We start from the raw sequence: 20,131 nt of genomic DNA, 5'->3' as shown, positions 1-20,131 counted from the left end.
GTGTTTTATTTTTCTTGATGGGATTACAAAGAGAGTTTATCTTTCTCCATGGAATTACAAAATTCCAACATAGACTTTGAGCCCTAATGACGGTTGCTGTCAGCTATTTACCACTGACGAGAAAGGAGTGATGAGTAGGGACTGTATTTTTATATCCCCTTTATCTATCTCCCATACTGAATTTCTGGGAGAGAACATAGTTAGGCTCCGAACTTTTGCTATTTTTTAATGTGTACAAAGTGGCCCTTCTTAGCACTGGAAGGAAATCTTGGTGATACCAAGTAACAGGGTTTTGCTATAGTTTTTTGACCTTCTAAGCTCAAATGTGTACAAATATGGTGATATTACTTTAAGCAGATGATGGTGACTTCTGGCTTTGACCAGGTGTATTTGTTGGTAGCCTAGATTTTAATCTTATGTGGTGTTTTTTTCAAACATATATTGTAAGAGGGCCTTCAATTGCTGCAATCACTATAAATGTTTACCAGGAGTGGGGTTCGAACCCACGTGGATATTCATCCATTGGATCTTAAGTCCAACGCCTTAACCACTCGGCCATCCTGGTACTGGTGGGATAAACCATATCCGAGAACCGTGAAAGGAGTGCTGATTTTCACAGTTGATCTTGCCAATTCAGGAGTGCCGTTAACTGTCTCAGGTGAGTCTACATTCACAAAAGGGATTTGCTCTGAGGAGTGTTTTATTTTTCTTGATGGGATTACAAAGAAAGTTTATCTTTCTCCATGGAATTACAAAATTCCAACATAGACATTGAGCCCTAATGACGGTTGCTGTCAGCTATTTACCACTGACAAGAAAGGAGTGATGAGTAGGGACAGTATTTTTATATCCCCTTTATCTATCTCCCATACTGAATTTCTGGGAGAGATCATAGTTAGGCTCCAAACTTTTGCTATTTTTTTAATGTGTACAAAGTGGCCCTTCTTAGCGCTGGAAAGAAATCTTGGTGATACCAAGTAACAGGGTTTTGCTATAGTTTTTTGACCTTCTAAGCTCAAATGTGTACAAATATGGTGATATTACTTTAAGCAGATGATGGTGACTTCTTGCTTTGACCAGGTGTATTTGTTGGTAGCCTAGATTTTAATCTTATGTGGTGTTTTTTTCAAACATATATTGTAAGAGGACCTTCAATTGCTGCAATCACTATAAATGTTTACCAGGAGTGGGGTTCGAACCCACGTGGATATTCATCCATTGGATCTTAAGTCCAACGCCTTAACCACTCGGCCATCCTGGTACTGGTGGGATAAACCATATCCGAGAACCGTGAAAGGAGTGCTGATTTTCACAGTTGATCTTGCCAATTCAGGAGTGCCGTTAACTGTCTCAGGTGAGTCTACATTCACAAAAGGGATTTGCTCTGAGGAGTGTTTTATTTTTCTTGATGGGATTACAAAGAGAGTTTATCTTTCTCCATGGAATTACAAAATTCCAACATAGACTTTGAGCCCTAATGACGGTTGCTGTCAGCTATTTACCACTGACGAGAAAGAAGTGATGAGTAGGGACTGTATTTTTATATCCCCTTTATCTATCTCCCATACTGAATTTCTGGGAGAGAACATAGTTAGGCTCCGAACTTTTGCTATTTTTTAATGTGTACAAAGTGGCCTTTCTTAGCACTGGAAGGAAATCTTGGTGATACTAAGTAACAGGGTTTTGCTATAGTTTTTTGTCCTTCTAAGCTCAAATGTGTACAAATATGGTGATATTACTTTAAGCAGATGATGGTGACTTCTTGCTTTGACCAGGTGTATTTGTTGGTAGCCTAGATTTTAATCTTATGTGGTGTTTATTTCAAACATATATTGTAAGAGGGCCTTCAATTGCTGTAATCACTATAAATGTTTACCAGGAGTGGGGTTCGAACCCACGTGGATATTCATCCATTGGATCTTAAGTCCAACGCCTTAACCACTCGGCCATCCTGGTACTGGTGGGATAAACCATATCCGAGAACCGTGAAAGGAGTGCTGATTTTCACAGTTGATCTTGCCAATTCAGGAGTGCCGTTAACTGTCTCAGGTGAGTCTACATTCACAAAAGGGATTTGCTCTGAGGAGTGTTTTATTTTTCTTGATGGGATTACAAAGAGAGTTTATCTTTCTCCATGGAATTACAAAATTCCAACATAGACTTTGAGCCCTAATGACGGTTGCTGTCAGCTATTTACCACTGACGAGAAAGGAGTGATGAGTAGGGACTGTATTTTTATATCCCCTTTATCTATCTCCCATACTGAATTTCTGGGAGAGAACATAGTTAGGCTCCGAACTTTTGCTATTTTTTAATGTGTACAAAGTGGCCCTTCTTAGCACTGGAAGGAAATCTTGGTGATACCAAGTAACAGGGTTTTGCTATAGTTTTTTGACCTTCTAAGCTCAAATGTGTACAAATATGGTGATATTACTTTAAGCAGATGATGGTGACTTCTGGCTTTGACCAGGTGTATTTGTTGGTAGCCTAGATTTTAATCTTATGTGGTGTTTTTTTCAAACATATATTGTAAGAGGGCCTTCAATTGCTGCAATCACTATAAATGTTTACCAGGAGTGGGGTTCGAACCCACGTGGATATTCATCCATTGGATCTTAAGTCCAACGCCTTAACCACTCGGCCATCCTGGTACTGGTGGGATAAACCATATCCGAGAACCGTGAAAGGAGTGCTGATTTTCACAGTTGATCTTGCCAATTCAGGAGTGCCGTTAACTGTCTCAGGTGAGTCTACATTCACAAAAGGGATTTGCTCTGAGGAGTGTTTTATTTTTCTTGATGGGATTACAAAGAGAGTTTATCTTTCTCCATGGAATTACAAAATTCCAACATAGACTTTGAGCCCTAATGACGGTTGCTGTCAGCTATTTACCACTGACGAGAAAGAAGTGATGAGTAGGGACTGTATTTTTATATCCCCTTTATCTATCTCCCATACTGAATTTCTGGGAGAGAACATAGTTAGGCTCCGAACTTTTGCTATTTTTTAATGTGTACAAAGTGGCCTTTCTTAGCACTGGAAGGAAATCTTGGTGATACTAAGTAACAGGGTTTTGCTATAGTTTTTTGTCCTTCTAAGCTCAAATGTGTACAAATATGGTGATATTACTTTAAGCAGATGATGGTGACTTCTTGCTTTGACCAGGTGTATTTGTTGGTAGCCTAGATTTTAATCTTATGTGGTGTTTATTTCAAACATATATTGTAAGAGGGCCTTCAATTGCTGTAATCACTATAAATGTTTACCAGGAGTGGGGTTCGAACCCACGTGGATATTCATCCATTGGATCTTAAGTCCAACGCCTTAACCACTCGGCCATCCTGGTACTGGTGGGATAAACCATATCCGAGAACCGTGAAAGGAGTGCTGATTTTCACAGTTGATCTTGCCAATTCAGGAGTGCCGTTAACTGTCTCAGGTGAGTCTACATTCACAAAAGGGATTTGCTCTGAGGAGTGTTTTATTTTTCTTGATGGGATTACAAAGAGAGTTTATCTTTCTCCATGGAATTACAAAATTCCAACATAGACTTTGAGCCCTAATGACGGTTGCTGTCAGCTATTTACCACTGACGAGAAAGGAGTGATGAGTAGGGACTGTATTTTTATATCCCCTTTATCTATCTCCCATACTGAATTTCTGGGAGAGAACATAGTTAGGCTCCGAACTTTTGCTATTTTTTAATGTGTACAAAGTGGCCCTTCTTAGCACTGGAAGGAAATCTTGGTGATACCAAGTAACAGGGTTTTGCTATAGTTTTTTGACCTTCTAAGCTCAAATGTGTACAAATATGGTGATATTACTTTAAGCAGATGATGGTGACTTCTGGCTTTGACCAGGTGTATTTGTTGGTAGCCTAGATTTTAATCTTATGTGGTGTTTTTTTCAAACATATATTGTAAGAGGGCCTTCAATTGCTGCAATCACTATAAATGTTTACCAGGAGTGGGGTTCGAACCCACGTGGATATTCATCCATTGGATCTTAAGTCCAACGCCTTAACCACTCGGCCATCCTGGTACTGGTGGGATAAACCATATCCGAGAACCGTGAAAGGAGTGCTGATTTTCACAGTTGATCTTGCCAATTCAGGAGTGCCGTTAACTGTCTCAGGTGAGTCTACATTCACAAAAGGGATTTGCTCTGAGGAGTGTTTTATTTTTCTTGATGGGATTACAAAGAAAGTTTATCTTTCTCCATGGAATTACAAAATTCCAACATAGACATTGAGCCCTAATGACGGTTGCTGTCAGCTATTTACCACTGACAAGAAAGGAGTGATGAGTAGGGACAGTATTTTTATATCCCCTTTATCTATCTCCCATACTGAATTTCTGGGAGAGATCATAGTTAGGCTCCAAACTTTTGCTATTTTTTTAATGTGTACAAAGTGGCCCTTCTTAGCGCTGGAAAGAAATCTTGGTGATACCAAGTAACAGGGTTTTGCTATAGTTTTTTGTCCTTCTAAGCTCAAATGTGTACAAATATGGTGATATTACTTTAAGCAGATGATGGTGACTTCTTGCTTTGACCAGGTGTATTTGTTGGTAGCCTAGATTTTAATCTTATGTGGTGTTTATTTCAAACATATATTGTAAGAGGGCCTTCAATTGCTGTAATCACTATAAATGTTTACCAGGAGTGGGGTTCGAACCCACGTGGATATTCATCCATTGGATCTTAAGTCCAACGCCTTAACCACTCGGCCATCCTGGTACTGGTGGGATAAACCATATCCGAGAACCGTGAAAGGAGTGCTGATTTTCACAGTTGATCTTGCCAATTCAGGAGTGCCGTTAACTGTCTCAGGTGAGTCTACATTCACAAAAGGGATTTGCTCTGAGGAGTGTTTTATTTTTCTTGATGGGATTACAAAGAGAGTTTATCTTTCTCCATGGAATTACAAAATTCCAACATAGACTTTGAGCCCTAATGACGGTTGCTGTCAGCTATTTACCACTGACGAGAAAGGAGTGATGAGTAGGGACTGTATTTTTATATCCCCTTTATCTATCTCCCATACTGAATTTCTGGGAGAGAACATAGTTAGGCTCCGAACTTTTGCTATTTTTTAATGTGTACAAAGTGGCCCTTCTTAGCACTGGAAGGAAATCTTGGTGATACCAAGTAACAGGGTTTTGCTATAGTTTTTTGACCTTCTAAGCTCAAATGTGTACAAATATGGTGATATTACTTTAAGCAGATGATGGTGACTTCTGGCTTTGACCAGGTGTATTTGTTGGTAGCCTAGATTTTAATCTTATGTGGTGTTTTTTTCAAACATATATTGTAAGAGGGCCTTCAATTGCTGCAATCACTATAAATGTTTACCAGGAGTGGGGTTCGAACCCACGTGGATATTCATCCATTGGATCTTAAGTCCAACGCCTTAACCACTCGGCCATCCTGGTACTGGTGGGATAAACCATATCCGAGAACCGTGAAAGGAGTGCTGATTTTCACAGTTGATCTTGCCAATTCAGGAGTGCCGTTAACTGTCTCAGGTGAGTCTACATTCACAAAAGGGATTTGCTCTGAGGAGTGTTTTATTTTTCTTGATGGGATTACAAAGAAAGTTTATCTTTCTCCATGGAATTACAAAATTCCAACATAGACATTGAGCCCTAATGACGGTTGCTGTCAGCTATTTACCACTGACAAGAAAGGAGTGATGAGTAGGGACAGTATTTTTATATCCCCTTTATCTATCTCCCATACTGAATTTCTGGGAGAGATCATAGTTAGGCTCCAAACTTTTGCTATTTTTTTAATGTGTACAAAGTGGCCCTTCTTAGCGCTGGAAAGAAATCTTGGTGATACCAAGTAACAGGGTTTTGCTATAGTTTTTTGACCTTCTAAGCTCAAATGTGTACAAATATGGTGATATTACTTTAAGCAGATGATGGTGACTTCTTGCTTTGACCAGGTGTATTTGTTGGTAGCCTAGATTTTAATCTTATGTGGTGTTTTTTTCAAACATATATTGTAAGAGGGCCTTCAATTGCTGCAATCACTATAAATGTTTACCAGGAGTGGGGTTCGAACCCACGTGGATATTCATCCATTGGATCTTAAGTTCAACGCCTTAACCACTCGGCCATCCTGGTACTGGTGGGATAAACCATATCCGAGAACCGTGAAAGGAGTGCTGATTTTCACAGTTGATCTTGCCAATTCAGGAGTGCCGTTAACTGTCTCAGGTGAGTCTACATTCACAAAAGGGATTTGCTCTGAGGAGTGTTTTATTTTTCTTGATGGGATTACAAAGAGAGTTTATCTTTCTCCATGGAATTACAAAATTCCAACATAGACTTTGAGCCCTAATGACGGTTGCTGTCAGCTATTTACCACTGACGAGAAAGAAGTGATGAGTAGGGACTGTATTTTTATATCCCCTTTATCTATCTCCCATACTGAATTTCTGGGAGAGAACATAGTTAGGCTCCGAACTTTTGCTATTTTTTAATGTGTACAAAGTGGCCTTTCTTAGCACTGGAAGGAAATCTTGGTGATACTAAGTAACAGGGTTTTGCTATAGTTTTTTGTCCTTCTAAGCTCAAATGTGTACAAATATGGTGATATTACTTTGAGCAGATGATGGTGACTTCTTGCTTTGACCAGGTGTATTTGTTGGTAGCCTAGATTTTAATCTTATGTGGTGTTTATTTCAAACATATATTGTAAGAGGGCCTTCAATTGCTGTAATCACTATAAATGTTTACCAGGAGTGGGGTTCGAACCCACGTGGATATTCATCCATTGGATCTTAAGTCCAACGCCTTAACCACTCGGCCATCCTGGTACTGGTGGGATAAACCATATCCGAGAACCGTGAAAGGAGTGCTGATTTTCACAGTTGATCTTGCCAATTCAGGAGTGCCGTTAACTGTCTCAGGTGAGTCTACATTCACAAAAGGGATTTGCTCTGAGGAGTGTTTTATTTTTCTTGATGGGATTACAAAGAGAGTTTATCTTTCTCCATGGAATTACAAAATTCCAACATAGACTTTGAGCCCTAATGACGGTTGCTGTCAGCTATTTACCACTGACGAGAAAGGAGTGATGAGTAGGGACTGTATTTTTATATCCCCTTTATCTATCTCCCATACTGAATTTCTGGGAGAGAACATAGTTAGGCTCCGAACTTTTGCTATTTTTTAATGTGTACAAAGTGGCCCTTCTTAGCACTGGAAGGAAATCTTGGTGATACCAAGTAACAGAGTTTTGCTATAGTTTTTTGACCTTCTAAGCTCAAATGTGTACAAATATGTTGATATTACTTTAAGCAGATGATGGTGACTTCTTGCTTTGACCAGGTGTATTTGTTGGTAGCCTAGATTTTAATCTTATGTGGTGTTTTTTTCAAACATATATTGTAAGAGGGCCTTCAATTGCTGCAATCACTATAAATGTTTACCAGGAGTGGGGTTCGAACCCACGTGGATATTCATCCATTGGATCTTAAGTTCAACGCCTTAACCACTCGGCCATCCTGGTACTGGTGGGATAAACCATATCCGAGAACCGTGAAAGGAGTGCTGATTTTCACAGTTGATCTTGCCAATTCAGGAGTGCCGTTAACTGTCTCAGGTGAGTCTACATTCACAAAAGGGATTTGCTCTGAGGAGTGTTTTATTTTTCTTGATGGGATTACAAAGAGAGTTTATCTTTCTCCATGGAATTACAAAATTCCAACATAGACTTTGAGCCCTAATGACGGTTGCTGTCAGCTATTTACCACTGACGAGAAAGAAGTGATGAGTAGGGACTGTATTTTTATATCCCCTTTATCTATCTCCCATACTGAATTTCTGGGAGAGAACATAGTTAGGCTCCGAACTTTTGCTATTTTTTAATGTGTACAAAGTGGCCTTTCTTAGCACTGGAAGGAAATCTTGGTGATACTAAGTAACAGGGTTTTGCTATCGTTTTTTGTCCTTCTAAGCTCAAATGTGTACAAATATGGTGATATTACTTTGAGCAGATGATGGTGACTTCTTGCTTTGACCAGGTGTATTTGTTGGTAGCCTAGATTTTAATCTTATGTGGTGTTTTTTTCAAACATATATTGTAAGAGGGCCTTCAATTGCTGCAATCACTATAAATGTTTACCAGGAGTGGGGTTCGAACCCACGTGGATATTCATCCATTGGATCTTAAGTCCAACGCCTTAACCACTCGGCCATCCTGGTACTGGTGGGATAAACCATATCCGAGAACCGTGAAAGGAGTGCTGATTTTCACAGTTGATCTTGCCAATTCAGGAGTGCCGTTAACTGTCTCAGGTGAGTCTACATTCACAAAAGGGATTTGCTCTGAGGAGTGTTTTATTTTTCTTGATGGGATTACAAAGAGAGTTTATTTTTCTCCATGGAATTACAAAATTCCAACATAGACTTTGAGCCCTAATGACGGTTGCTGTCAGCTATTTACCACTGACGAGAAAGAAGTGATGAGTAGGGACTGTATTTTTATATCCCCTTTATCTATCTCCCATACTGAATTTCTGGGAGAGAACATAGTTAGGCTCCGAACTTTTGCTATTTTTTAATGTGTACAAAGTGGCCTTTCTTAGCACTGGAAGGAAATCTTGGTGATACTAAGTAACAGGGTTTTGCTATAGTTTTTTGTCCTTCTAAGCTCAAATGTGTACAAATATGGTGATATTACTTTAAGCAGATGATGGTGACTTCTTGCTTTGACCAGGTGTATTTGTTGGTAGCCTAGATTTTAATCTTATGTGGTGTTTTTTTCAAACATATATTGTAAGAGGGCCTTCAATTGCTGCAATCACTATAAATGTTTACCAGGAGTGGGGTTCGAACCCACGTGGATATTCATCCATTGGATCTTAAGTCCAACGCCTTAACCACTCGGCCATCCTGGTACTGGTGGGATAAACCATATCCGAGAACCGTGAAAGGAGTGCTGATTTTCACAGTTGATCTTGCCAATTCAGGAGTGCCGTTAACTGTCTCAGGTGAGTCTACATTCACAAAAGGGATTTGCTCTGAGGAGTGTTTTATTTTTCTTGATGGGATTACAAAGAGAGTTTATCTTTCTCCATGGAATTACAAAATTCCAACATAGACTTTGAGCCCTAATGACGGTTGCTGTCAGCTATTTACCACTGACGAGAAAGGAGTGATGAGTAGGGACTGTATTTTTATATCCCCTTTATCTATCTCCCATACTGAATTTCTGGGAGAGAACATAGTTAGGCTCCGAACTTTTGCTATTTTTTAATGTGTACAAAGTGGCCTTTCTTAGCACTGGAAGGAAATCTTGGTGATACCAAGTAACAGGGTTTTGCTATAGTTTTTTGTCCTTCTAAGCTCAAATGTGTACAAATATGGTGATATTACTTTAAACAGATGATGGTGACTTCTTGCTTTGACCAGGTGTATTTGTTGGTAGCCTAGATTTTAATCTTATGTGGTGTTTTTTTCAAACATATATTGTAAGAGGGCCTTCAATTGCTGCAATCACTATAAATGTTTACCAGGAGTGGGGTTCGAACCCACGTGGATATTCATCCATTGGATCTTAAGTCCAACGCCTTAACCACTCGGCCATCCTGGTACTGGTGGGATAAACCATATCCGAGAACCGTGAAAGGAGTGCTGATTTTCACAGTTGATCTTGCCAATTCAGGAGTGCCGTTAACTGTCTCAGGTGAGTCTACATTCACAAAAGGGATTTGCTCTGAGGAGTGTTTTATTTTTCTTGATGGGATTACAAAGAGAGTTTATCTTTCTCCATGGAATTACAAAATTCCAACATAGACTTTGAGCCCTAATGACGGTTGCTGTCAGCTATTTACCACTGACGAGAAAGGAGTGATGAGTAGGGACTGTATTTTTATATCCCCTTTATCTATCTCCCATACTGAATTTCTGGGAGAGAACATAGTTAGGCTCCGAACTTTTGCTATTTTTTAATGTGTACAAAGTGGCCTTTCTTAGCACTGGAAGGAAATCTTGGTGATACCAAGTAACAGGGTTTTGCTATAGTTTTTTGTCCTTCTAAGCTCAAATGTGTACAAATATGGTGATATTACTTTAAACAGATGATGGTGACTTCTTGCTTTGACCAGGTGTATTTGTTGGTAGCCTAGATTTTAATCTTATGTGGTGTTTTTTTCAAACATATATTGTAAGAGGGCCTTCAATTGCTGCAATCACTATAAATGTTTACCAGGAGTGGGGTTCGAACCCACGTGGATATTCATCCATTGGATCTTAAGTCCAACGCCTTAACCACTCGGCCATCCTGGTACTGGTGGGATAAACCATATCCGAGAACCGTGAAAGGAGTGCTGATTTTCACAGTTGATCTTGCCAATTCAGGAGTGCCGTTAACTGTCTCAGGTGAGTCTACATTCACAAAAGGGATTTGCTCTGAGGAGTGTTTTATTTTTCTTGATGGGATTACAAAGAGAGTTTATCTTTCTCCATGGAATTACAAAATTCCAACATAGACTTTGAGCCCTAATGACGGTTGCTGTCAGCTATTTACCACTGACAAGAAAGGAGTGATGAGTAGGGACTGTATTTTTATATCCCCTTTATCTATCTCCCATACTGAATTTCTGGGAGAGAACATAGTTAGGCTCCAAACTTTTGCTATTTTTTTAATGTGTACAAAGTGGCCCTTCTTAGCGCTGGAAAGAAATCTTGGTGATACCAAGTAACAGGGTTTTGCTATAGTTTTTTGACCTTCTAAGCTCAAATGTGTACAAATATGGTGATATTACTTTAAGCAGATGATGGTGACTTCTTGCTTTGACCAGGTGTATTTGTTGGTAGCCTAGATTTTAATCTTATGTGGTGTTTTTTTCAAACATATATTGTAAGAGGGCCTTCAATTGCTGCAATCACTATAAATGTTTACCAGGAGTGGGGTTCGAACCCACGTGGATATTCATCCATTGGATCTTAAGTCCAACGCCTTAACCACTCGGCCATCCTGGTACTGGTGGGATAAACCATATACGAGAACCGTGAAAGGAGTGCTGATTTTCACAGTTGATCTTGCCAATTCAGGAGTGCCGTTAACTGTCTCAGGTGAGTCTACATTCACAAAAGGGATTTTCTCTGAGGAGTGTTTTATTTTTCTTGATGGGATTACAAAGAGAGTTTATCTTTCTCCATGGAATTAAAAAATTCCAACATAGACTTTGAGCCCTAATGACGGTTGCTGTCAGCTATTTACCACTGACGAGAAAGGAGTGATGAGTAGGGACTGTATTTTTATATCCCCTTTATCTATCTCCCATACTGAATTTCTGGGAGAGAACATAGTTAGGCTCCGAACTTTGGCTATTTTTTAATGTGTACAAAGTGGCCCTTCTTAGCACTGGAAGGAAATCTTGGTGATACCAAGTAACAGGGTTTTGCTATCGTTTTTTGACCTTCTAAGCTCAAATGTGTACAAATATGGTGATATTACTTTAAGCAGATGATGGTGACTTCTTGCTTTGACCAGGTGTATTTGTTGGTAGCCTAGATTTTAATCTTATGTGGTGTTTTTTTCAAACATATATTGTAAGAGGGCCTTCAATTGCTGCAATCACTATAAATGTTTACCAGGAGTGGGGTTCGAACCCACGTGGATATTCATCCATTGGATCTTAAGTCCAACGCCTTAACCACTCGGCCATCCTGGTACTGGTAGGATAAACCATATCCGAGAACCGTGAAAGGAGTGCTGATTTTCACAGTTGATCTTGCCAATTCAGGAGTGCCGTTAACTGTCTCAGGTGAGTCTACATTCACAAAAGGGATTTGCTCTGAGGAGTGTTTTATTTTTCTTGATGGGATTACAAAGAGAGCTTATTTTTCTCCATGGAATTACAAAATTCCAACATAGACTTTGAGCCCTAATGACGGTTGCTGTCAGCTATTTACCACTGACGAGAAAGAAGTGATGAGTAGGGACTGTATTTTTATATCCCCTTTATCTATCTCCCATACTGAATTTCTGGGAGAGAACATAGTTAGGCTCCGAACTTTTGCTATTTTTTAATGTGTACAAAGTGGCCTTTCTTAGCACTGGAAGGAAATCTTGGTGATACTAAGTAACAGGGTTTTGCTATAGTTTTTTGTCCTTCTAAGCTCAAATGTGTACAAATATGGTGATATTACTTTAAGCAGATGATGGTGACTTCTTGCTTTGACCAGGTGTATTTGTTGGTAGCCTAGATTTTAATCTTATGTGGTGTTTTTTTCAAACATATATTGTAAGAGGGCCTTCAATTGCTGCAATCACTATAAATGTTTACCAGGAGTGGGGTTCGAACCCACGTGGATATTCATCCATTGGATCTTAAGTCCAACGCCTTAACCACTCGGCCATCCTGGTACTGGTGGGATAAACCATATCCGAGAACCGTGAAAGGAGTGCTGATTTTCACAGTTGATCTTGCCAATTCAGGAGTGCCGTTAACTGTCTCAGGTGAGTCTACATTCACAAAAGGGATTTGCTCTGAGGAGTGTTTTATTTTTCTTGATGGGATTACAAAGAGAGTTTATCTTTCTCCATGGAATTACAAAATTCCAACATAGACTTTGAGCCCTAATGACGGTTGCTGTCAGCTATTTACCACTGACGAGAAAGGAGTGATGAGTAGGGACTGTATTTTTATATCCCCTTTATCTATCTCCCATACTGAATTTCTGGGAGAGAACATAGTTAGGCTCCGAACTTTTGCTATTTTTTAATGTGTACAAAGTGGCCTTTCTTAGCACTGGAAGGAAATCTTGGTGATACCAAGTAACAGGGTTTTGCTATAGTTTTTTGTCCTTCTAAGCTCAAATGTGTACAAATATGGTGATATTACTTTAAACAGATGATGGTGACTTCTTGCTTTGACCAGGTGTATTTGTTGGTAGCCTAGATTTTAATCTTATGTGGTGTTTTTTTCAAACATATATTGTAAGAGGGCCTTCAATTGCTGCAATCACTATAAATGTTTACCAGGAGTGGGGTTCGAACCCACGTGGATATTCATCCATTGGATCTTAAGTCCAACGCCTTAACCACTCGGCCATCCTGGTACTGGTGGGATAAACCATATCCGAGAACCGTGAAAGGAGTGCTGATTTTCACAGTTGATCTTGCCAATTCAGGAGTGCCGTTAACTGTCTCAGGTGAGTCTACATTCACAAAAGGGATTTGCTCTGAGGAGTGTTTTATTTTTCTTGATGGGATTACAAAGAGAGTTTATCTTTCTCCATGGAATTACAAAATTCCAACATAGACTTTGAGCCCTAATGACGGTTGCTGTCAGCTATTTACCACTGACGAGAAAGGAGTGATGAGTAGGGACTGTATTTTTATATCCCCTTTATCTATCTCCCATACTGAATTTCTGGGAGAGAACATAGTTAGGCTCCGAACTTTTGCTATTTTTTAATGTGTACAAAGTGGCCTTTCTTAGCACTGGAAGGAAATCTTGGTGATACCAAGTAACAGGGTTTTGCTATAGTTTTTTGTCCTTCTAAGCTCAAATGTGTACAAATATGGTGATATTACTTTAAACAGATGATGGTGACTTCTTGCTTTGACCAGGTGTATTTGTTGGTAGCCTAGATTTTAATCTTATGTGGTGTTTTTTTCAAACATATATTGTAAGAGGGCCTTCAATTGCTGCAATCACTATAAATGTTTACCAGGAGTGGGGTTCGAACCCACGTGGATATTCATCCATTGGATCTTAAGTCCAACGCCTTAACCACTCGGCCATCCTGGTACTGGTGGGATAAACCATATCCGAGAACCGTGAAAGGAGTGCTGATTTTCACAGTTGATCTTGCCAATTCAGGAGTGCCGTTAACTGTCTCAGGTGAGTCTACATTCACAAAAGGGATTTGCTCTGAGGAGTGTTTTATTTTTCTTGATGGGATTACAAAGAGAGTTTATCTTTCTCCATGGAATTACAAAATTCCAACATAGACTTTGAGCCCTAATGACGGTTGCTGTCAGCTATTTACCACTGACGAGAAAGAAGTGATGAGTAGGGACTGTATTTTTATATCCCCTTTATCTATCTCCCATACTGAATTTCTGGGAGAGAACATAGTTAGGCTCCGAACTTTTGCTATTTTTTAATGTGTACAAAGTGGCCTTTCTTAGCACTGGAAGGAAATCTTGGTGATACTAAGTAACAGGGTTTTGCTATAGTTTTTTGTCCTTCTAAGCTCAAATGTGTACAAATATGGTGATATTACTTTAAGCAGATGATGGTGACTTCTTGCTTTGACCAGGTGTATTTGTTGGTAGCCTAGATTTTAATCTTATGTGGTGTTTATTTCAAACATATATTGTAAGAGGGCCTTCAATTGCTGTAATCACTATAAATGTTTACCAGGAGTGGGGTTCGAACCCACGTGGATATTCATCCATTGGATCTTAAGTCCAACGCCTTAACCACTCGGCCATCCTGGTACTGGTGGGATAAACCATATCCGAGAACCGTGAAAGGAGTGCTGATTTTCACAGTTGATCTTGCCAATTCAGGAGTGCCGTTAACTGTCTCAGGTGAGTCTACATTCACAAAAGGGATTTGCTCTGAGGAGTGTTTTATTTTTCTTGATGGGATTACAAAGAGAGTTTATCTTTCTCCATGGAATTACAAAATTCCAACATAGACTTTGAGCCCTAATGACGGTTGCTGTCAGCTATTTACCACTGACGAGAAAGGAGTGATGAGTAGGGACTGTATTTTTATATCCCCTTTATCTATCTCCCATACTGAATTTCTGGGAGAGAACATAGTTAGGCTCCGAACTTTTGCTATTTTTTAATGTGTACAAAGTGGCCCTTCTTAGCACTGGAAGGAAATCTTGGTGATACCAAGTAACAGGGTTTTGCTATAGTTTTTTGACCTTCTAAGCTCAAATGTGTACAAATATGGTGATATTACTTTAAGCAGATGATGGTGACTTCTTGCTTTGACCAGGTGTATTTGTTGGTAGCCTAGATTTTAATCTTATGTGGTGTTTTTTTCAAACATATATTGTAAGAGGGCCTTCAATTGCTGCAATCACTATAAATGTTTACCAGGAGTGGGGTTCGAACCCACGTGGATATTCATCCATTGGATCTTAAGTCCAACGCCTTAACCACTCGGCCATCCTGGTACTGGTGGGATAAACCATATCCGAGAACCGTGAAAGGAGTGCTGATTTTCACAGTTGATCTTGCCAATTCAGGAGTGCCGTTAACTGTCTCAGGTGAGTCTACATTCACAAAAGGGATTTGCTCTGAGGAGTGTTTTATTTTTCTTGATGGGATTACAAAGAGAGTTTATCTTTCTCCATGGAATTACAAAATTCCAACATAGACTTTGAGCCCTAATGACGGTTGCTGTCAGCTATTTACCACTGACGAGAAAGAAGTGATGAGTAGGGACTGTATTTTTATATCCCCTTTATCTATCTCCCATACTGAATTTCTGGGAGAGAACATAGTTAGGCTCCGAACTTTTGCTATTTTTTAATGTGTACAAAGTGGCCTTTCTTAGCACTGGAAGGAAATCTTGGTGATACTAAGTAACAGGGTTTTGCTATAGTTTTTTGTCCTTCTAAGCTCAAATGTGTACAAATATGGTGATATTACTTTAAGCAGATGATGGTGACTTCTTGCTTTGACCAGGTGTATTTGTTGGTAGCCTAGATTTTAATCTTATGTGGTGTTTATTTCAAACATATATTGTAAGAGGGCCTTCAATTGCTGTAATCACTATAAATGTTTACCAGGAGTGGGGTTCGAACCCACGTGGATATTCATCCATTGGATCTTAAGTCCAACGCCTTAACCACTCGGCCATCCTGGTACTGGTGGGATAAACCATATCCGAGAACCGTGAAAGGAGTGCTGATTTTCACAGTTGATCTTGCCAATTCAGGAGTGCCGTTAACTGTCTCAGGTGAGTCTACATTCACAAAAGGGATTTGCTCTGAGGAGTGTTTTATTTTTCTTGATGGGATTACAAAGAGAGTTTATCTTTCTCCATGGAATTACAAAATTCCAACATAGACTTTGAGCCCTAATGACGGTTGCTGTCAGCTATTTACCACTGACGAGAAAGGAGTGATGAGTAGGGACTGTATTTTTATATCCCCTTTATCTATCTCCCATACTGAATTTCTGGGAGAGAACATAGTTAGGCTCCGAACTTTTGCTATTTTTTAATGTGTACAAAGTGGCCCTTCTTAGCACTGGAAGGAAATCTTGGTGATACCAAGTAACAGGGTTTTGCTATAGTTTTTTGACCTTCTAAGCTCAAATGTGTACAAATATGGTGATATTACTTTAAGCAGATGATGGTGACTTCTGGCTTTGACCAGGTGTATTTGTTGGTAGCCTAGATTTTAATCTTATGTGGTGTTTTTTTCAAACATATATTGTAAGAGGGCCTTCAATTGCTGCAATCACTATAAATGTTTACCAGGAGTGGGGTTCGAACCCACGTGGATATTCATCCATTGGATCTTAAGTCCAACGCCTTAACCACTCGGCCATCCTGGTACTGGTGGGATAAACCATATCCGAGAACCGTGAAAGGAGTGCTGATTTTCACAGTTGATCTTGCCAATTCAGGAGTGCCGTTAACTGTCTCAGGTGAGTCTACATTCACAAAAGGGATTTGCTCTGAGGAGTGTTTTATTTTTCTTGATGGGATTACAAAGAAAGTTTATCTTTCTCCATGGAATTACAAAATTCCAACATAGACATTGAGCCCTAATGACGGTTGCTGTCAGCTATTTACCACTGACAAGAAAGGAGTGATGAGTAGGGACAGTATTTTTATATCCCCTTTATCTATCTCCCATACTGAATTTCTGGGAGAGATCATAGTTAGGCTCCAAACTTTTGCTATTTTTTTAATGTGTACAAAGTGGCCCTTCTTAGCGCTGGAAAGAAATCTTGGTGATACCAAGTAACAGGGTTTTGCTATAGTTTTTTGACCTTCTAAGCTCAAATGTGTACAAATATGGTGATATTACTTTAAGCAGATGATGGTGACTTCTTGCTTTGACCAGGTGTATTTGTTGGTAGCCTAGATTTTAATCTTATGTGGTGTTTTTTTCAAACATATATTGTAAGAGGGCCTTCAATTGCTGCAATCACTATAAATGTTTACCAGGAGTGGGGTTCGAACCCACGTGGATATTCATCCATTGGATCTTAAGTCCAACGCCTTAACCACTCGGCCATCCTGGTACTGGTGGGATAAACCATATCCGAGAACCGTGAAAGGAGTGCTGATTTTCACAGTTGATCTTGCCAATTCAGGAGTGCCGTTAACTGTCTCAGGTGAGTCTACATTCACAAAAGGGATTTGCTCTGAGGAGTGTTTTATTTTTCTTGATGGGATTACAAAGAGAGTTTATCTTTCTCCATGGAATTACAAAATTCCAACATAGACTTTGAGCCCTAATGACGGTTGCTGTCAGCTATTTACCACTGACGAGAAAGAAGTGATGAGTAGGGACTGTATTTTTATATCCCCTTTATCTATCTCCCATACTGAATTTCTGGGAGAGAACATAGTTAGGCTCCGAACTTTTGCTATTTTTTAATGTGTACAAAGTGGCCTTTCTTAGCACTGGAAGGAAATCTTGGTGATACTAAGTAACAGGGTTTTGCTATAGTTTTTTGTCCTTCTAAGCTCAAATGTGTACAAATATGGTGATATTACTTTAAGCAGATGATGGTGACTTCTTGCTTTGACCAGGTGTATTTGTTGGTAGCCTAGATTTTAATCTTATGTGGTGTTTATTTCAAACATATATTGTAAGAGGGCCTTCAATTGCTGTAATCACTATAAATGTTTACCAGGAGTGGGGTTCGAACCCACGTGGATATTCATCCATTGGATCTTAAGTCCAACGCCTTAACCACTCGGCCATCCTGGTACTGGTGGGATAAACCATATCCGAGAACCGTGAAAGGAGTGCTGATTTTCACAGTTGATCTTGCCAATTCAGGAGTGCCGTTAACTGTCTCAGGTGAGTCTACATTCACAAAAGGGATTTGCTCTGAGGAGTGTTTTATTTTTCTTGATGGGATTACAAAGAGAGTTTATCTTTCTCCATGGAATTACAAAATTCCAACATAGACTTTGAGCCCTAATGACGGTTGCTGTCAGCTATTTACCACTGACGAGAAAGGAGTGATGAGTAGGGACTGTATTTTTATATCCCCTTTATCTATCTCCCATACTGAATTTCTGGGAGAGAACATAGTTAGGCTCCGAACTTTTGCTATTTTTTAATGTGTACAAAGTGGCCCTTCTTAGCACTGGAAGGAAATCTTGGTGATACCAAGTAACAGGGTTTTGCTATAGTTTTTTGACCTTCTAAGCTCAAATGTGTACAAATATGGTGATATTACTTTAAGCAGATGATGGTGACTTCTTGCTTTGACCAGGTGTATTTGTTGGTAGCCTAGATTTTAATCTTATGTGGTGTTTATTTCAAACATATATTGTAAGAGGGCCTTCAATTGCTGTAATCACTATAAATGTTTACCAGGAGTGGGGTTCGAACCCACGTGGATATTCATCCATTGGATCTTAAGTCCAACGCCTTAACCACTCGGCCATCCTGGTACTGGTGGGATAAACCATATCCGAGAACCGTGAAAGGAGTGCTGATTTTCACAGTTGATCTTGCCAATTCAGGAGTGCCGTTAACTGTCTCAGGTGAGTCTACATTCACAAAAGGGATTTGCTCTGAGGAGTGTTTTATTTTTCTTGATGGGATTACAAAGAGAGTTTATCTTTCTCCATGGAATTACAAAATTCCAACATAGACTTTGAGCCCTAATGACGGTTGCTGTCAGCTATTTACCACTGACGAGAAAGGAGTGATGAGTAGGGACTGTATTTTTATATCCCCTTTATCTATCTCCCATACTGAATTTCTGGGAGAGAACATAGTTAGGCTCCGAACTTTTGCTATTTTTTAATGTGTACAAAGTGGCCCTTCTTAGCGCTGGAAAGAAATCTTGGTGATACCAAGTAACAGGGTTTTGCTATAGTTTTTTGACCTTCTAAGCTCAAATGTGTACAAATATGGTGATATTACTTTAAGCAGATGATGGTGACTTCTTGCTTTGACCAGGTGTATTTGTTGGTAGCCTAGATTTTAATCTTATGTGGTGTTTTTTTCAAACATATATTGTAAGAGGGCCTTCAATTGCTGCAATCACTATAAATGTTTACCAGGAGTGGGGTTCGAACCCACGTGGATATTCATCCATTGGATCTTAAGTCCAACGCCTTAACCACTCGGCCATCCTGGTACTGGTGGGATAAACCATATCCGAGAACCGTGAAAGGAGTGCTGATTTTCACAGTTGATCTTGCCAATTCAGGAGTGCCGTTAACTGTCTCAGGTGAGTCTACATTCACAAAAGGGATTTGCTCTGAGGAGTGTTTTATTTTTCTTGATGGGATTACAAAGAGAGTTTATCTTTCTCCATGGAATTACAAAATTCCAACATAGACTTTGAGCCCTAATGACGGTTGCTGTCAGCTATTTACCACTGACGAGAAAGAAGTGATGAGTAGGGACTGTATTTTTATATCCCCTTTATCTATCTCCCATACTGAATTTCTGGGAGAGAACATAGTTAGGCTCCGAACTTTTGCTATTTTTTAATGTGTACAAAGTGGCCTTTCTTAGCACTGGAAGGAAATCTTGGTGATACTAAGTAACAGGGTTTTGCTATAGTTTTTTGTCCTTCTAAGCTCAAATGTGTACAAATATGGTGATATTACTTTAAGCAGATGATGGTGACTTCTTGCTTTGACCAGGTGTATTTGTTGGTAGCCTAGATTTTAATCTTATGTGGTGTTTATTTCAAACATATATTGTAAGAGGGCCTTCAATTGCTGTAATCACTATAAATGTTTACCAGGAGTGGGGTTCGAACCCACGTGGATATTCATCCATTGGATCTTAAGTCCAACGCCTTAACCACTCGGCCATCCTGGTACTGGTGGGATAAACCATATCCGAGAACCGTGAAAGGAGTGCTGATTTTCACAGTTGATCTTGCCAATTCAGGAGTGCCGTTAACTGTCTCAGGTGAGTCT

The 20,131-nt window shown here is 39.5% G+C and overlaps 29 non-coding genes across 29 annotated transcripts; all 29 read right to left on the bottom strand.

Moving 5' to 3' along the window:
- Window positions 1–482: 482 nt before the first annotated feature.
- On the bottom strand, window positions 483–565 carry TRNAL-UAA (transfer RNA leucine (anticodon UAA)). Its single transcript has one exon. It is a non-coding gene; the product is annotated as a tRNA-Leu (tRNA).
- A 613-nt stretch (window positions 566–1,178) lies between these two features.
- TRNAL-UAA (transfer RNA leucine (anticodon UAA)) lies at window positions 1,179–1,261 on the bottom strand. Its single transcript has one exon. It is a non-coding gene; the product is annotated as a tRNA-Leu (tRNA).
- A 612-nt stretch (window positions 1,262–1,873) lies between these two features.
- On the bottom strand, window positions 1,874–1,956 carry TRNAL-UAA (transfer RNA leucine (anticodon UAA)). Its single transcript has one exon. It is a non-coding gene; the product is annotated as a tRNA-Leu (tRNA).
- A 612-nt stretch (window positions 1,957–2,568) lies between these two features.
- TRNAL-UAA (transfer RNA leucine (anticodon UAA)) lies at window positions 2,569–2,651 on the bottom strand. Its single transcript has one exon. It is a non-coding gene; the product is annotated as a tRNA-Leu (tRNA).
- Window positions 2,652–3,263: 612 nt separating this feature from the next.
- TRNAL-UAA (transfer RNA leucine (anticodon UAA)) lies at window positions 3,264–3,346 on the bottom strand. Its single transcript has one exon. It is a non-coding gene; the product is annotated as a tRNA-Leu (tRNA).
- A 612-nt stretch (window positions 3,347–3,958) lies between these two features.
- TRNAL-UAA (transfer RNA leucine (anticodon UAA)) lies at window positions 3,959–4,041 on the bottom strand. The gene has a single exon. It is a non-coding gene; the product is annotated as a tRNA-Leu (tRNA).
- A 613-nt stretch (window positions 4,042–4,654) lies between these two features.
- TRNAL-UAA (transfer RNA leucine (anticodon UAA)) lies at window positions 4,655–4,737 on the bottom strand. The gene has a single exon. It is a non-coding gene; the product is annotated as a tRNA-Leu (tRNA).
- Window positions 4,738–5,349: 612 nt separating this feature from the next.
- TRNAL-UAA (transfer RNA leucine (anticodon UAA)) lies at window positions 5,350–5,432 on the bottom strand. The gene has a single exon. It is a non-coding gene; the product is annotated as a tRNA-Leu (tRNA).
- A 613-nt stretch (window positions 5,433–6,045) lies between these two features.
- TRNAL-UAA (transfer RNA leucine (anticodon UAA)) lies at window positions 6,046–6,128 on the bottom strand. The gene has a single exon. It is a non-coding gene; the product is annotated as a tRNA-Leu (tRNA).
- Window positions 6,129–6,740: 612 nt separating this feature from the next.
- Window positions 6,741–6,823, bottom strand: TRNAL-UAA (transfer RNA leucine (anticodon UAA)). The gene has a single exon. It is a non-coding gene; the product is annotated as a tRNA-Leu (tRNA).
- A 612-nt stretch (window positions 6,824–7,435) lies between these two features.
- On the bottom strand, window positions 7,436–7,518 carry TRNAL-UAA (transfer RNA leucine (anticodon UAA)). The gene has a single exon. It is a non-coding gene; the product is annotated as a tRNA-Leu (tRNA).
- Window positions 7,519–8,130: 612 nt separating this feature from the next.
- Window positions 8,131–8,213, bottom strand: TRNAL-UAA (transfer RNA leucine (anticodon UAA)). Its single transcript has one exon. It is a non-coding gene; the product is annotated as a tRNA-Leu (tRNA).
- Window positions 8,214–8,825: 612 nt separating this feature from the next.
- TRNAL-UAA (transfer RNA leucine (anticodon UAA)) lies at window positions 8,826–8,908 on the bottom strand. The gene has a single exon. It is a non-coding gene; the product is annotated as a tRNA-Leu (tRNA).
- A 612-nt stretch (window positions 8,909–9,520) lies between these two features.
- Window positions 9,521–9,603, bottom strand: TRNAL-UAA (transfer RNA leucine (anticodon UAA)). The gene has a single exon. It is a non-coding gene; the product is annotated as a tRNA-Leu (tRNA).
- A 612-nt stretch (window positions 9,604–10,215) lies between these two features.
- Window positions 10,216–10,298, bottom strand: TRNAL-UAA (transfer RNA leucine (anticodon UAA)). The gene has a single exon. It is a non-coding gene; the product is annotated as a tRNA-Leu (tRNA).
- Window positions 10,299–10,911: 613 nt separating this feature from the next.
- Window positions 10,912–10,994, bottom strand: TRNAL-UAA (transfer RNA leucine (anticodon UAA)). Its single transcript has one exon. It is a non-coding gene; the product is annotated as a tRNA-Leu (tRNA).
- A 612-nt stretch (window positions 10,995–11,606) lies between these two features.
- Window positions 11,607–11,689, bottom strand: TRNAL-UAA (transfer RNA leucine (anticodon UAA)). Its single transcript has one exon. It is a non-coding gene; the product is annotated as a tRNA-Leu (tRNA).
- Window positions 11,690–12,301: 612 nt separating this feature from the next.
- Window positions 12,302–12,384, bottom strand: TRNAL-UAA (transfer RNA leucine (anticodon UAA)). The gene has a single exon. It is a non-coding gene; the product is annotated as a tRNA-Leu (tRNA).
- Window positions 12,385–12,996: 612 nt separating this feature from the next.
- Window positions 12,997–13,079, bottom strand: TRNAL-UAA (transfer RNA leucine (anticodon UAA)). The gene has a single exon. It is a non-coding gene; the product is annotated as a tRNA-Leu (tRNA).
- Window positions 13,080–13,691: 612 nt separating this feature from the next.
- TRNAL-UAA (transfer RNA leucine (anticodon UAA)) lies at window positions 13,692–13,774 on the bottom strand. The gene has a single exon. It is a non-coding gene; the product is annotated as a tRNA-Leu (tRNA).
- A 612-nt stretch (window positions 13,775–14,386) lies between these two features.
- TRNAL-UAA (transfer RNA leucine (anticodon UAA)) lies at window positions 14,387–14,469 on the bottom strand. Its single transcript has one exon. It is a non-coding gene; the product is annotated as a tRNA-Leu (tRNA).
- Window positions 14,470–15,081: 612 nt separating this feature from the next.
- On the bottom strand, window positions 15,082–15,164 carry TRNAL-UAA (transfer RNA leucine (anticodon UAA)). Its single transcript has one exon. It is a non-coding gene; the product is annotated as a tRNA-Leu (tRNA).
- Window positions 15,165–15,776: 612 nt separating this feature from the next.
- Window positions 15,777–15,859, bottom strand: TRNAL-UAA (transfer RNA leucine (anticodon UAA)). The gene has a single exon. It is a non-coding gene; the product is annotated as a tRNA-Leu (tRNA).
- Window positions 15,860–16,471: 612 nt separating this feature from the next.
- On the bottom strand, window positions 16,472–16,554 carry TRNAL-UAA (transfer RNA leucine (anticodon UAA)). Its single transcript has one exon. It is a non-coding gene; the product is annotated as a tRNA-Leu (tRNA).
- Window positions 16,555–17,167: 613 nt separating this feature from the next.
- On the bottom strand, window positions 17,168–17,250 carry TRNAL-UAA (transfer RNA leucine (anticodon UAA)). Its single transcript has one exon. It is a non-coding gene; the product is annotated as a tRNA-Leu (tRNA).
- Window positions 17,251–17,862: 612 nt separating this feature from the next.
- On the bottom strand, window positions 17,863–17,945 carry TRNAL-UAA (transfer RNA leucine (anticodon UAA)). The gene has a single exon. It is a non-coding gene; the product is annotated as a tRNA-Leu (tRNA).
- Window positions 17,946–18,557: 612 nt separating this feature from the next.
- Window positions 18,558–18,640, bottom strand: TRNAL-UAA (transfer RNA leucine (anticodon UAA)). The gene has a single exon. It is a non-coding gene; the product is annotated as a tRNA-Leu (tRNA).
- A 612-nt stretch (window positions 18,641–19,252) lies between these two features.
- TRNAL-UAA (transfer RNA leucine (anticodon UAA)) lies at window positions 19,253–19,335 on the bottom strand. The gene has a single exon. It is a non-coding gene; the product is annotated as a tRNA-Leu (tRNA).
- A 612-nt stretch (window positions 19,336–19,947) lies between these two features.
- On the bottom strand, window positions 19,948–20,030 carry TRNAL-UAA (transfer RNA leucine (anticodon UAA)). Its single transcript has one exon. It is a non-coding gene; the product is annotated as a tRNA-Leu (tRNA).
- Between the last annotated feature and the right edge of the window lie 101 nt (window positions 20,031–20,131).

This window comes from Lithobates pipiens, unplaced genomic scaffold (assembly GCF_037356315.1).
Source record: "Lithobates pipiens isolate NorthernLeopardFrog02 unplaced genomic scaffold, aLitPip1_a1.2 Scaffold_18, whole genome shotgun sequence".
NCBI lineage: Eukaryota > Metazoa > Chordata > Amphibia > Anura > Ranidae > Lithobates > Lithobates pipiens.
This window is presented reverse-complemented; position numbering and strand designations above follow the sequence as displayed.